This window comes from Anopheles nili (assembly GCF_943737925.1).
Source record: "Anopheles nili chromosome X unlocalized genomic scaffold, idAnoNiliSN_F5_01 X_unloc_2, whole genome shotgun sequence".
Lineage (NCBI taxonomy): Eukaryota > Metazoa > Arthropoda > Insecta > Diptera > Culicidae > Anopheles > Anopheles nili.
This window is the reverse complement of record NW_026525478.1, coordinates 199,928-212,500: the sequence shown is the minus strand read 5'-3', so window position 1 is coordinate 212,500 and position 12,573 is coordinate 199,928.

The following is a 12,573-nucleotide window of genomic DNA, read 5'->3' as shown; positions in this document are numbered from 1 at the left end:
GAACATTTCACTAGAACACCACGAAACGATCCGACCACTCCTTCGACCTGTTTTGGGGTTTTGCAGTTTTCCATGGGGTATTTTGTATGGGGAAAACCGACCCATGCCCGTATCTCCGTACCTAAGCGTCTGACGGTCTTGGACCCCTTGAGGTAAAAGTTGCATTCCGTCGAGCTGAACATTTCACTAGAACATCGCGAAACGATCCGACGACTCCTTCTGGGAGTTTTTGTGGTCCGAAGGTTTTCTGGGACTTAGTCTCTGGAGCAACATTTCTGAAGCTCGGCACGAGCAACCACGCACGTGTCTTATATCTCCGTAAGTAAGGGTCTGACGGTCTTGGACACCTTTAGCAAAAAGTTGCGCCCTATCGAATGGAACATTTCACTAGAACACCACGAAACGATCCGACCACTCCTTCGACCTGTTTTGGGGTTTTGCAGTTTTCCATGGGGTATTTTGTATGGGGAAAACCGACCCATGCCCGTATCTCCGTACCTAAGCGTCTGACGGTCTTGGACCCCTTTAGGTAAAAGTTGCATTCCGTCGAGCTGAACATTTCACTAGAACATCGCGAAACGATCCGACGACTCCTTCTGGGAGTTTTTGGGGTCGGAAGGTTTTCTGGGACTTAGTCTCTGGAGCAACATTTCTGAAGCTCGGCACGAGCAACCACGCACGTGTCTTATATCTCCGTAAGTAAGGGTCTGACGGTCTTGGACACCTTTAGCAAAAAGTTGCGTATGACCATCCTCGTCAATACTCTCGAACACTGTAACTCGATCCGACCACTCCTTGGTACACTTTTGTGGGTTGCCAGTTTCGGTTGGGACTTAGTCTCTGGAGACCAAATTCTGAAGCTCGGCGTGGGTACCGACTTTTCGTGCACGTCCGAGGGCCTCGACCGCCCCGAGAACCCGGACCTTCAGGATTTTGGCCATTTTTGGGGGTGCACAAAAGTGTTCGTAATCAACCTCGGATTGTACTTTTCATCATCTAGGGGCACCGTAGGGACCGAAAAAAGTGGTTTCGCATGATAGTCCACCTCGACCCATGTCGACCCTTGCGCGACCCCGACCTTCAGGATTTTGCTCTACGGAAGGGGGTCGACTTGTGCGCAACCCCGACCTTCAGGATTTTGCTCTACGGAAGGGGGTGCACAAAAGTGTTCGTAATCAACCTCGGATTGTACTTTTCATCATCTAGGGGCACCGTAGGGACCGAAAAAAGTGGTTTCGCATGATAGTCCACCTCGACCCATGTCGACCCTTGCGCGACGCCGACCTTCAGGATTTTGCTCTACGGAAGGGGGTGCACACTTGTGCGACCCCGACCTTCAGGATTTTGCTCTACGGAAGGGGGTGCACAAAAGTGTTCGTAATCAACCTCGGATTGTACTTTTCATCATCTAGGGGCACCGTAGGGACCGAAAAAAGTGGTTTCGCATGATAGTCCACCTCGACCCATGTCGACCCTTGCGCGACCCCGACCTTCAGGATTTTGCTCTACGGAAGGGGGTCGACTTGTGCGCAACCCCGACCTTCAGGATTTTGCTCTACGGAAGGGGGTGCACAAAAGTGTTCGTAATCAACCTCGGATTGTACTTTTCATCATCTAGGGGCACCGTAGGGACCGAAAAAAGTGGTTTCGCATGATAGTCCACCTCGACCCATGTCGACCCTTGCGCGACGCCGACCTTCAGGATTTTGCTCTACGGAAGGGGGTGCACAAAAGTGTTCGTAATCATCCTCGGATTGTACTTTTCATCATCTAGGGGCACCGTAGGGACCGAAAAAAGTGGTTTCGCATGATAGTCCACCTCGACCCATGTCGACCCTTGCGCGACCCCGACCTTCAGGATTTTGCTCTACGGAAGGGGGTGCACAAAAGTGTTCGTAATCAACCTCGGATTGTACTTTTCATCATCTAGGGGCACCGTAGGGACCGAAAAAAGTGGTTTCGCATGATAGTCCACCTCGACCCATGTCGACCCTTGCGCGACTCCGACCTTCAGGATTTTGCTCTACGGAAGGGGGTGCACAAAAGTGTTCGTAATCAACCTCGGATTGTACTTTTCATCATCTAGGGGCACCGTAGGGACCGAAAAAAGTGGTTTCGCATGATAGTCCACCTCGACCCATGTCGACCCTTGCGCGACCCCGACCTTCAGGATTTTGCTCTACGGAAGGGGGTGCACACTTGTGCGCAACCTCGACCTTCAGGATTTTGCTCTACGGAAGGGGGTGCACACTTGTGCGACCCCGACCTTCAGGATTTTGCTCTACGGAAGGGGGTGCACACTTGTGCGACCCCGACCTTCAGGATTTTGCTCTACGGAAGGGGGTGCACAAAAGTGTTCGTTATCAACCTCGGATTGTACTTTTCATCATCTAGGGGCACCGTAGGGACCGAAAAAAGTGGTTTCGCATGATAGTCCACCTCGACCCATGTCGACCCTTGCGCGACCCCGACCTTCAGGATTTTGCTCTACGGAAGGGGGTGCACACTTGTGCGACCCCGACCTTCAGGATTTTGCTCTACGGAAGGGGGTGCACAAAAGTGTTCGTTATCAACCTCGGATTGTACTTTTCATCATCTAGGGGCACCGTAGGGACCGAAAAAAGTGGTTTCGCATGATAGTCCACCTCGACCCATGTCGACCCTTGCGCGACCCCGACCTTCAGGATTTTGCTCTACGGAAGGGGGTCTACTTGTGCGCAACCCCGACCTTCAGGATTTTGCTCTACGGAAGGGGGTGCACAAAAGTGTTCGTAATCAACCTCGGATTGTACTTTTCATCATCTAGGGGCACCGTAGGGACCGAAAAAAGTGGTTTCGCATGATAGTCCACCTCGACCCATGTCGACCCTTGCGCGACCCCGACCTTCAGGATTTTGCTCTACGGAAGGGGGTGCACAAAAGTGTTCGTAATCAACCTCGGATTGTACTTTTCATCATCTAGGGGCACCGTAGGGACCGAAAAAAGTGGTTTCGCATGATAGTCCACCTCGACCCATGTCGACCATTGCGCGACCCCGACCTTCAGGATTTTGCTCTACGGAAGGGGGTCGACTTGTGCGCAACCCCGACCTTCAGGATTTTGCTCTACGGAAGGGGGTGCACAAAAGTGTTCGTAATCAACCTCGGATTGTACTTTTCATCATCTAGGGGCACCGTAGGGACCGAAAAAAGTGGTTTCGCATGATAGTCCACCTCGACCCATGTCGACCCTTGCGCGACCCCGACCTTCAGGATTTTGCTCTACGGAAGGGGGTGCACAAAAGTGTTCGTAATCAACCTCGGATTGTACTTTTCATCATCTAGGGGCACCGTAGGGACCGAAAAAAGTGGTTTCGCATGATAGTCCACCTCGACCCATGTCGACCCTTGCGCGACCCCGACCTTCAGGATTTTGCTCTACGGAAGGGGGTCTACTTGTGCGCAACCCCGACCTTCAGGATTTTGCTCTACGGAAGGGGGTGCACAAAAGTGTTCGTAATCAACCTCGGATTGTACTTTTCATCATCTAGGGGCACCGTAGGGACCGAAAAAAGTGGTTTCGCATGATAGTCCACCTCGACCCATGTCGACCCTTGCGCGACCCCGACCTTCAGGATTTTGCTCTACGGAAGGGGGTCTACTTGTGCGCAACCCCGACCTTCAGGATTTTGCTCTACGGAAGGGGGTGCACAAAAGTGTTCGTAATCAACCTCGGATTGTACTTTTCATCATCTAGGGGCACCGTAGGGACCGAAAAAAGTGGTTTCGCATGATAGTCCACCTCGACCCATGTCGACCCTTGCGCGACCCCGACCTTCAGGATTTTGCTCTACGGAAGGGGGTCGACTTGTGCGCAACCCCGACCTTCAGGATTTTGCTCTACGGAAGGGGGTGCACAAAAGTGTTCGTAATCAACCTCGGATTGTACTTTTCATCATCTAGGGGCACCGTAGGGACCGAAAAAAGTGGTTTCGCATGATAGTCCACCTCGACCCATGTCGACCCTTGCGCGACCCCGACCTTCAGGATTTTGCTCTACGGAAGGGGGTGCACAAAAGTGTTCGTAATCAACCTCGGATTGTACTTTTCATCATCTAGGGGCACCGTAGGGACCGAAAAAAGTGGTTTCGCATGATAGTCCACCTCGACCCATGTCGACCCTTGCGCGACCCCGACCTTCAGGATTTTGCTCTACGGAAGGGGGTCTACTTGTGCGCAACCCCGACCTTCAGGATTTTGCTCTACGGAAGGGGGTGCACAAAAGTGTTCGTAATCAACCTCGGATTGTACTTTTCATCATCTAGGGGCACCGTAGGGACCGAAAAAAGTGGTTTCGCATGATAGTCCACCTCGACCCATGTCGACCCTTGCGCGACCCCGACCTTCAGGATTTTGCTCTACGGAAGGGGGTCTACTTGTGCGCAACCCCGACCTTCAGGATTTTGCTCTACGGAAGGGGGTGCACAAAAGTGTTCGTAATCAACCTCGGATTGTACTTTTCATCATCTAGGGGCACCGTAGGGACCGAAAAAAGTGGTTTCGCATGATAGTCCACCTCGACCCATGTCGACCCTTGCGCGACCCCGACCTTCAGGATTTTGCTCTACGGAAGGGGGTGCACACTTGTGCGCAACCCCGACCTTCAGGATTTTGCTCTACGGAAGGGGGTGCACAAAAGTGTTCGTAATCAACCTCGGATTGTACTTTTCATCATCTAGGGGCACCGTAGGGACCGAAAAAAGTGGTTTCGCATGATAGTCCACCTCGACCCATGTCGACCCTTGCGCGACCCCGACCTTCAGGATTTTGCTCTACGGAAGGGGGTGCACAAAAGTGTTCGTAATCAACCTCGGATTGTACTTTTCATCATCTAGGGGCACCGTAGGGACCGAAAAAAGTGGTTTCGCATGATAGTCCACCTCGACCCATGTCGACCCTTGCGCGACCCCGACCTTCAGGATTTTGCTCTACGGAAGGGGGTCGACTTGTGCGCAACCCCGACCTTCAGGATTTTGCTCTACGGAAGGGGGTGCACAAAAGTGTTCGTAATCAACCTCGGATTGTACTTTTCATCATCTAGGGGCACCGTAGGGACCGAAAAAAGTGGTTTCGCATGATAGTCCACCTCGACCCATGTCGACCCTTGCGCGACCCCGACCTTCAGGATTTTGCTCTACGGAAGGGGGTCTACTTGTGCGCAACCCCGACCTTCAGGATTTTGCTCTACGGAAGGGGGTGCACAAAAGTGTTCGTAATCAACCTCGGATTGTACTTTTCATCATCTAGGGGCACCGTAGGGACCGAAAAAAGTGGTTTCGCATGATAGTCCACCTCGACCCATGTCGACCCTTGCGCGACCCCGACCTTCAGGATTTTGCTCTACGGAAGGGGGTGCACAAAAGTGTTCGTAATCAACCTCGGATTGTACTTTTCATCATCTAGGGGCACCGTAGGGACCGAAAAAAGTGGTTTCGCATGATAGTCCACCTCGACCCATGTCGACCCTTGCGCGACCCCGACCTTCAGGATTTTGCTCTACGGAAGGGGGTGCACAAAAGTGTTCGTAATCAACCTCGGATTGTACTTTTCATCATCTAGGGGCACCGTAGGGACCGAAAAAAGTGGTTTCGCATGATAGTCCACCTCGACCCATGTCGACCCTTGCGCGACCCCGACCTTCAGGATTTTGCTCTACGGAAGGGGGTCTACTTGTGCGCAACCCCGACCTTCAGGATTTTGCTCTACGGAAGGGGGTGCACAAAAGTGTTCGTAATCAACCTCGGATTGTACTTTTCATCATCTAGGGGCACCGTAGGGACCGAAAAAAGTGGTTTCGCATGATAGTCCACCTCGACCCATGTCGACCCTTGCGCGACCCCGACCTTCAGGATTTTGCTCTACGGAAGGGGGTGCACAAAAGTGTTCGTAATCAACCTCGGATTGTACTTTTCATCATCTAGGGGCACCGTAGGGACCGAAAAAAGTGGTTTCGCATGATAGTCCACCTCGACCCATGTCGACCCTTGCGCGACCCCGACCTTCAGGATTTTGCTCTACGGAAGGGGGTGCACAAAAGTGTTCGTAATCAACCTCGGATTGTACTTTTCATCATCTAGGGGCACCGTAGGGACCGAAAAAAGTGGTTTCGCATGATAGTCCACCTCGACCCATGTCGACCCTTGCGCGACCCCGACCTGCAGGATTTTGCTCTACGGAAGGGGGTCGACTTGTGCGCAACCCCGACCTTCAGGATTTTGCTCTACGGAAGGGGGTGCACAAAAGTGTTCGTAATCAACCTCGGATTGTACTTTTCATCATCTAGGGGCACCGTAGGGACCGAAAAAAGTGGTTTCGCATGATAGTCCACCTCGACCCATGTCGACCCTTGCGCGACCCCGACCTTCAGGATTTTGCTCTACGGAAGGGGGTCTACTTGTGCGCAACCCCGACCTTCAGGATTTTGCTCTACGGAAGGGGGTGCACAAAAGTGTTCGTAATCAACCTCGGATTGTACTTTTCATCATCTAGGGGCACCGTAGGGACCGAAAAAAGTGGTTTCGCATGATAGTCCACCTCGACCCATGTCGACCCTTGCGCGACCCCGACCTTCAGGATTTTGCTCTACGGAAGGGGGTGCACACTTGTGCGACCCCGACCTTCAGGATTTTGCTCTACGGAAGGGGGTGCACAAAAGTGTTCGTAATCAACCTCGGATTGTACTTTTCATCATCTAGGGGCACCGTAGGGACCGAAAAAAGTGGTTTCGCATGATAGTCCACCTCGACCCATGTCGACCCTTGCGCGACCCCGACCTTCAGGATTTTGCTCTACGGAAGGGGGTCTACTTGTGCGCAACCCCGACCTTCAGGATTTTGCTCTACGGAAGGGGGTGCACAAAAGTGTTCGTAATCAACCTCGGATTGTACTTTTCATCATCTAGGGACACCGTAGGGACCGAAAAAAGTGGTTTCGCATGATAGTCCACCTCGACCCATGTCGACCCTTGCGCGACCCCGACCTTCAGGATTTTGCTCTACGGAAGGGGGTGCACAAAAGTGTTCGTAATCAACCTCGGATTGTACTTTTCATCATCTAGGGGCACCGTAGGGACCGAAAAAAGTGGTTTCGCATGATAGTCCACCTCGACCCATGTCGACCCTTGCGCGACCCCGACCTTCAGGATTTTGCTCTACGGAAGGGGGTGCACAAAAGTGTTCGTAATCAACCTCGGATTGTACTTTTCATCATCTAGGGGCACCGTAGGGACCGAAAAAAGTGGTTTCGCATGATAGTCCACCTCGACCCATGTCGACCCTTGCGCGACCCCGACCTTCAGGATTTTGCTCTACGGAAGGGGGGTGCACAAAAGTGTTCGTAATCAACCTCGGATTGTACTTTTCATCATCTAGGGGCACCGTAGGGACCGAAAAAAGTGGTTTCGCATGATAGTCCACCTCGACCCATGTCGACCCTTGCGCGACCCCGACCTTCAGGATTTTGCTCTACGGAAGGGGGTCTACTTGTGCGCAACCCCGACCTTCAGGATTTTGCTCTACGGAAGGGGGTGCACAAAAGTGTTCGTAATCAACCTCGGATTGTACTTTTCATCATCTAGGGGCACCGTAGGGACCGAAAAAAGTGGTTTCGCATGATAGTCCACCTCGACCCATGTCGACCCTTGCGCGACCCCGACCTTCAGGATTTTGCTCTACGGAAGGGGGTGCACAAAAGTGTTCGTAATCAACCTCGGATTGTACTTTTCATCATCTAGGGGCACCGTAGGGACCGAAAAAAGTGGTTTCGCATGATAGTCCACCTCGACCCATGTCGACCCTTGCGCGACCCCGACCTTCAGGATTTTGCTCTACGGAAGGGGGTGCACACTTGTGCGACCCCGACCTTCAGGATTTTGCTCTACGGAAGGGGGTGCACAAAAGTGTTCGTAATCAACCTCGGATTGTACTTTTCATCATCTAGGGGCACCGTAGGGACCGAAAAAAGTGGTTTCGCATGATAGTCCACCTCGACCCATGTCGACCCTTGCGCGACCCCGACCTTCAGGATTTTGCTCTACGGAAGGGGGTGCACAAAAGTGTTCGTAATCAACCTCGGATTGTACTTTTCATCATCTAGGGGCACCGTAGGGACCGAAAAAAGTGGTTTCGCATGATAGTCCACCTCGACCCATGTCGACCCTTGCGCGACCCCGACCTTCAGGATTTTGCTCTACGGAAGGGGGTCTACTTGTGCGCAACCCCGACCTTCAGGATTTTGCTCTACGGAAGGGGGTGCACAAAAGTGTTCGTAATCAACCTCGGATTGTACTTTTCATCATCTAGGGGCACCGTAGGGACCGAAAAAAGTGGTTTCGCATGATAGTCCACCTCGACCCATGTCGACCCTTGCGCGACCCCGACCTTCAGGATTTTGCTCTACGGAAGGGGGTCTACTTGTGCGCAACCCCGACCTTCAGGATTTTGCTCTACGGAAGGGGGTGCACAAAAGTGTTCGTAATCAACCTCGGATTGTACTTTTCATCATCTAGGGGCACCGTAGGGACCGAAAAAAGTGGTTTCGCATGATAGTCCACCTCGACCCATGTCGACCCTTGCGCGACCCCGACCTTCAGGATTTTGCTCTACGGAAGGGGGTGCACACTTGTGCGCAACCCCGACCTTCAGGATTTTGCTCTACGGAAGGGGGTGCACAAAAGTGTTCGTAATCAACCTCGGATTGTACTTTTCATCATCTAGGGGCACCGTAGGGACCGAAAAAAGTGGTTTCGCATGATAGTCCACCTCGACCCATGTCGACCCTTGCGCGACCCCGACCTTCAGGATTTTGCTCTACGGAAGGGGGTGCACAAAAGTGTTCGTAATCAACCTCGGATTGTACTTTTCATCATCTAGGGGCACCGTAGGGACCGAAAAAAGTGGTTTCGCATGATAGTCCACCTCGACCCATGTCGACCCTTGCGCGACCCCGACCTTCAGGATTTTGCTCTACGGAAGGGGGTGCACACTTGTGCGACCCCGACCTTCAGGATTTTGCTCTACGGAAGGGGGTCGCCTTGTGCGCAACCTCGACCTTCAGGATTTTGCTCTACGGAAGGGGGTGCACAAAAGTGTTCGTAATCAACCTCGGATTGTACTTTTCATCATCTAGGGGCACCGTAGGGACCGAAAAAAGTGGTTTCGCATGATAGTCCACCTCGACCCATGTCGACCCTTGCGCGACCCCGACCTTCAGGATTTTGCTCTACGGAAGGGGGTCTACTTGTGCGCAACCCCGACCTTCAGGATTTTGCTCTACGGAAGGGGGTGCACAAAAGTGTTCGTAATCAACCTCGGATTGTACTTTTCATCATCTAGGGGCACCGTAGGGACCGAAAAAAGTGGTTTCGCATGATAGTCCACCTCGACCCATGTCGACCCTTGCGCGACCCCGACCTTCAGGATTTTGCTCTACGGAAGGGGGTCTACTTGTGCGCAACCCCGACCTTCAGGATTTTGCTCTACGGAAGGGGGTGCACAAAAGTGTTCGTAATCAACCTCGGATTGTACTTTTCATCATCTAGGGGCACCGTAGGGACCGAAAAAAGTGGTTTCGCATGATAGTCCACCTCGACCCATGTCGACCCTTGCGCGACCCCGACCTTCAGGATTTTGCTCTACGGAAGGGGGTGCACACTTGTGCGACCCCGACCTTCAGGATTTTGCTCTACGGAAGGGGGTGCACAAAAGTGTTCGTAATCAACCTCGGATTGTACTTTTCATCATCTAGGGGCACCGTAGGGACCGAAAAAAGTGGTTTCGCATGATAGTCCACCTCGACCCATGTCGACCCTTGCGCGACCCCGACCTTCAGGATTTTGCTCTACGGAAGGGGGTGCACAAAAGTGTTCGTAATCAACCTCGGATTGTACTTTTCATCATCTAGGGGCACCGTAGGGACCGAAAAAAGTGGTTTCGCATGATAGTCCACCTCGACCCATGTCGACCCTTGCGCGACCCCGACCTTCAGGATTTTGCTCTACGGAAGGGGGTGCACAAAAGTGTTCGTAATCAACCTCGGATTGTACTTTTCATCATCTAGGGGCACCGTAGGGACCGAAAAAAGTGGTTTCGCATGATAGTCCACCTCGACCCATGTCGACCCTTGCGCGACCCCGACCTTCAGGATTTTGCTCTACGGAAGGGGGTCGACTTGTGCGCAACCCCGACCTTCAGGATTTTGCTCTACGGAAGGGGGTGCACAAAAGTGTTCGTAATCAACCTCGGATTGTACTTTTCATCATCTAGGGGCACCGTAGGGACCGAAAAAAGTGGTTTCGCATGATAGTCCACCTCGACCCATGTCGACCCTTGCGCGACCCCGACCTTCAGGATTTTGCTCTACGGAAGGGGGTGCACAAAAGTGTTCGTAATCAACCTCGGATTGTACTTTTCATCATCTAGGGGCACCGTAGGGACCGAAAAAAGTGGTTTCGCATGATAGTCCACCTCGACCCATGTCGACCCTTGCGCGACCCCGACCTTCAGGATTTTGCTCTACGGAAGGGGGTGCACAAAAGTGTTCGTAATCAACCTCGGATTGTACTTTTCATCATCTAGGGGCACCGTAGGGACCGAAAAAAGTGGTTTCGCATGATAGTCCACCTCGACCCATGTCGACCCTTGCGCGACCCCGACCTTCAGGATTTTGCTCTACGGAAGGGGGTGCACACTTGTGCGCAACCCCGACCTTCAGGATTTTGCTCTACGGAAGGGGGTGCACAAAAGTGTTCGTAATCAACCTCGGATTGTACTTTTCATCATCTAGGGGCACCGTAGGGACCGAAAAAAGTGGTTTCGCATGATAGTCCACCTCGACCCATGTCGACCCTTGCGCGACCCCGACCTTCAGGATTTTGCTCTACGGAAGGGGGTCTACTTGTGCGCAACCCCGACCTTCAGGATTTTGCTCTACGGAAGGGGGTGCACAAAAGTGTTCGTAATCAACCTCGGATTGTACTTTTCATCATCTACGGGCATCGTAGGGACCGAAAAAAGTGGTTTCGCATGATAGTCCACCTCGACCCATGTCGACCCTTGCGCGACCCCGACCTTCAGGATTTTGCTCTACGGAAGGGGGTCTACTTGTGCGCAACCCCGACCTTCAGGATTTTGCTCTACGGAAGGGGGTGCACAAAAGTGTTCGTAATCAACCTCGGATTGTACTTTTCATCATCTACGGGCATCGTAGGGACCGAAAAAAGTGGTTTCGCATGATAGTCCACCTCGACCCATGTCGACCCTTGCGCGACCCCGACCTTCAGGATTTTGCTCTACGGAAGGGGGTCTACTTGTGCGCAACCCCGACCTTCAGGATTTTGCTCTACGGAAGGGGGTGCACACTTGTGCGACCCCGACCTTCAGGATTTTGCTCTACGGAAGGGGGTGCACAAAAGTGTTCGTAATCAACCTCGGATTGTACTTTTCATCATCTAGGGGCACCGTAGGGACCGAAAAAAGTGGTTTCGCATGATAGTCCACCTCGACCCATGTCGACCCTTGCGCGACCCCGACCTTCAGGATTTTGCTCTACGGAAGGGGGTGCACAAAAGTGTTCGTAATCAACCTCGGATTGTACTTTTCATCATCTAGGGGCACCGTAGGGACCGAAAAAAGTGGTTTCGCATGATAGTCCACCTCGACCCATGTCGACCCTTGCGCGACCCCGACCTTCAGGATTTTGCTCTACGGAAGGGGGTGCACAAAAGTGTTCGTAATCAACCTCGGATTGTACTTTTCATCATCTAGGGACACCGTAGGGACCGAAAAAAGTGGTTTCGCATGATAGTCCACCTCGACCCATGTCGACCCTTGCGCGACCCCGACCTTCAGGATTTTGCTCTACGGAAGGGGGTGCACAAAAGTGTTCGTAATCAACCTCGGATTGTACTTTTCATCATCTAGGGGCACCGTAGGGACCGAAAAAAGTGGTTTCGCATGATAGTCCACCTCGACCCATGTCGACCCTTGCGCGACCCCGACCTTCAGGATTTTGCTCTACGGAAGGGGGTGCACAAAAGTGTTCGTAATCAACCTCGGATTGTACTTTTCATCATCTAGGGGCACCGTAGGGACCGAAAAAAGTGGTTTCGCATGATAGTCCACCTCGACCCATGTCGACCCTTGCGCGACCCCGACCTTCAGGATTTTGCTCTACGGAAGGGGGTCTACTTGTGCGCAACCCCGACCTTCAGGATTTTGCTCTACGGAAGGGGGTGCACAAAAGTGTTCGTAATCAACCTCGGATTGTACTTTTCATCATCTAGGGGCACCGTAGGGACCGAAAAAAGTGGTTTCGCATGATAGTCCACCTCGACCCATGTCGACCCTTGCGCGACCCCGACCTTCAGGATTTTGCTCTACGGAAGGGGGTGCACAAAAGTGTTCGTAATCAACCTCGGATTGTACTTTTCATCATCTAGGGGCACCGTAGGGACCGAAAAAAGTGGTTTCGCATGATAGTCCACCTCGACCCATGTCGACCCTTGCGCGACCCCGACCTTCAGGATTTTGCTCTACG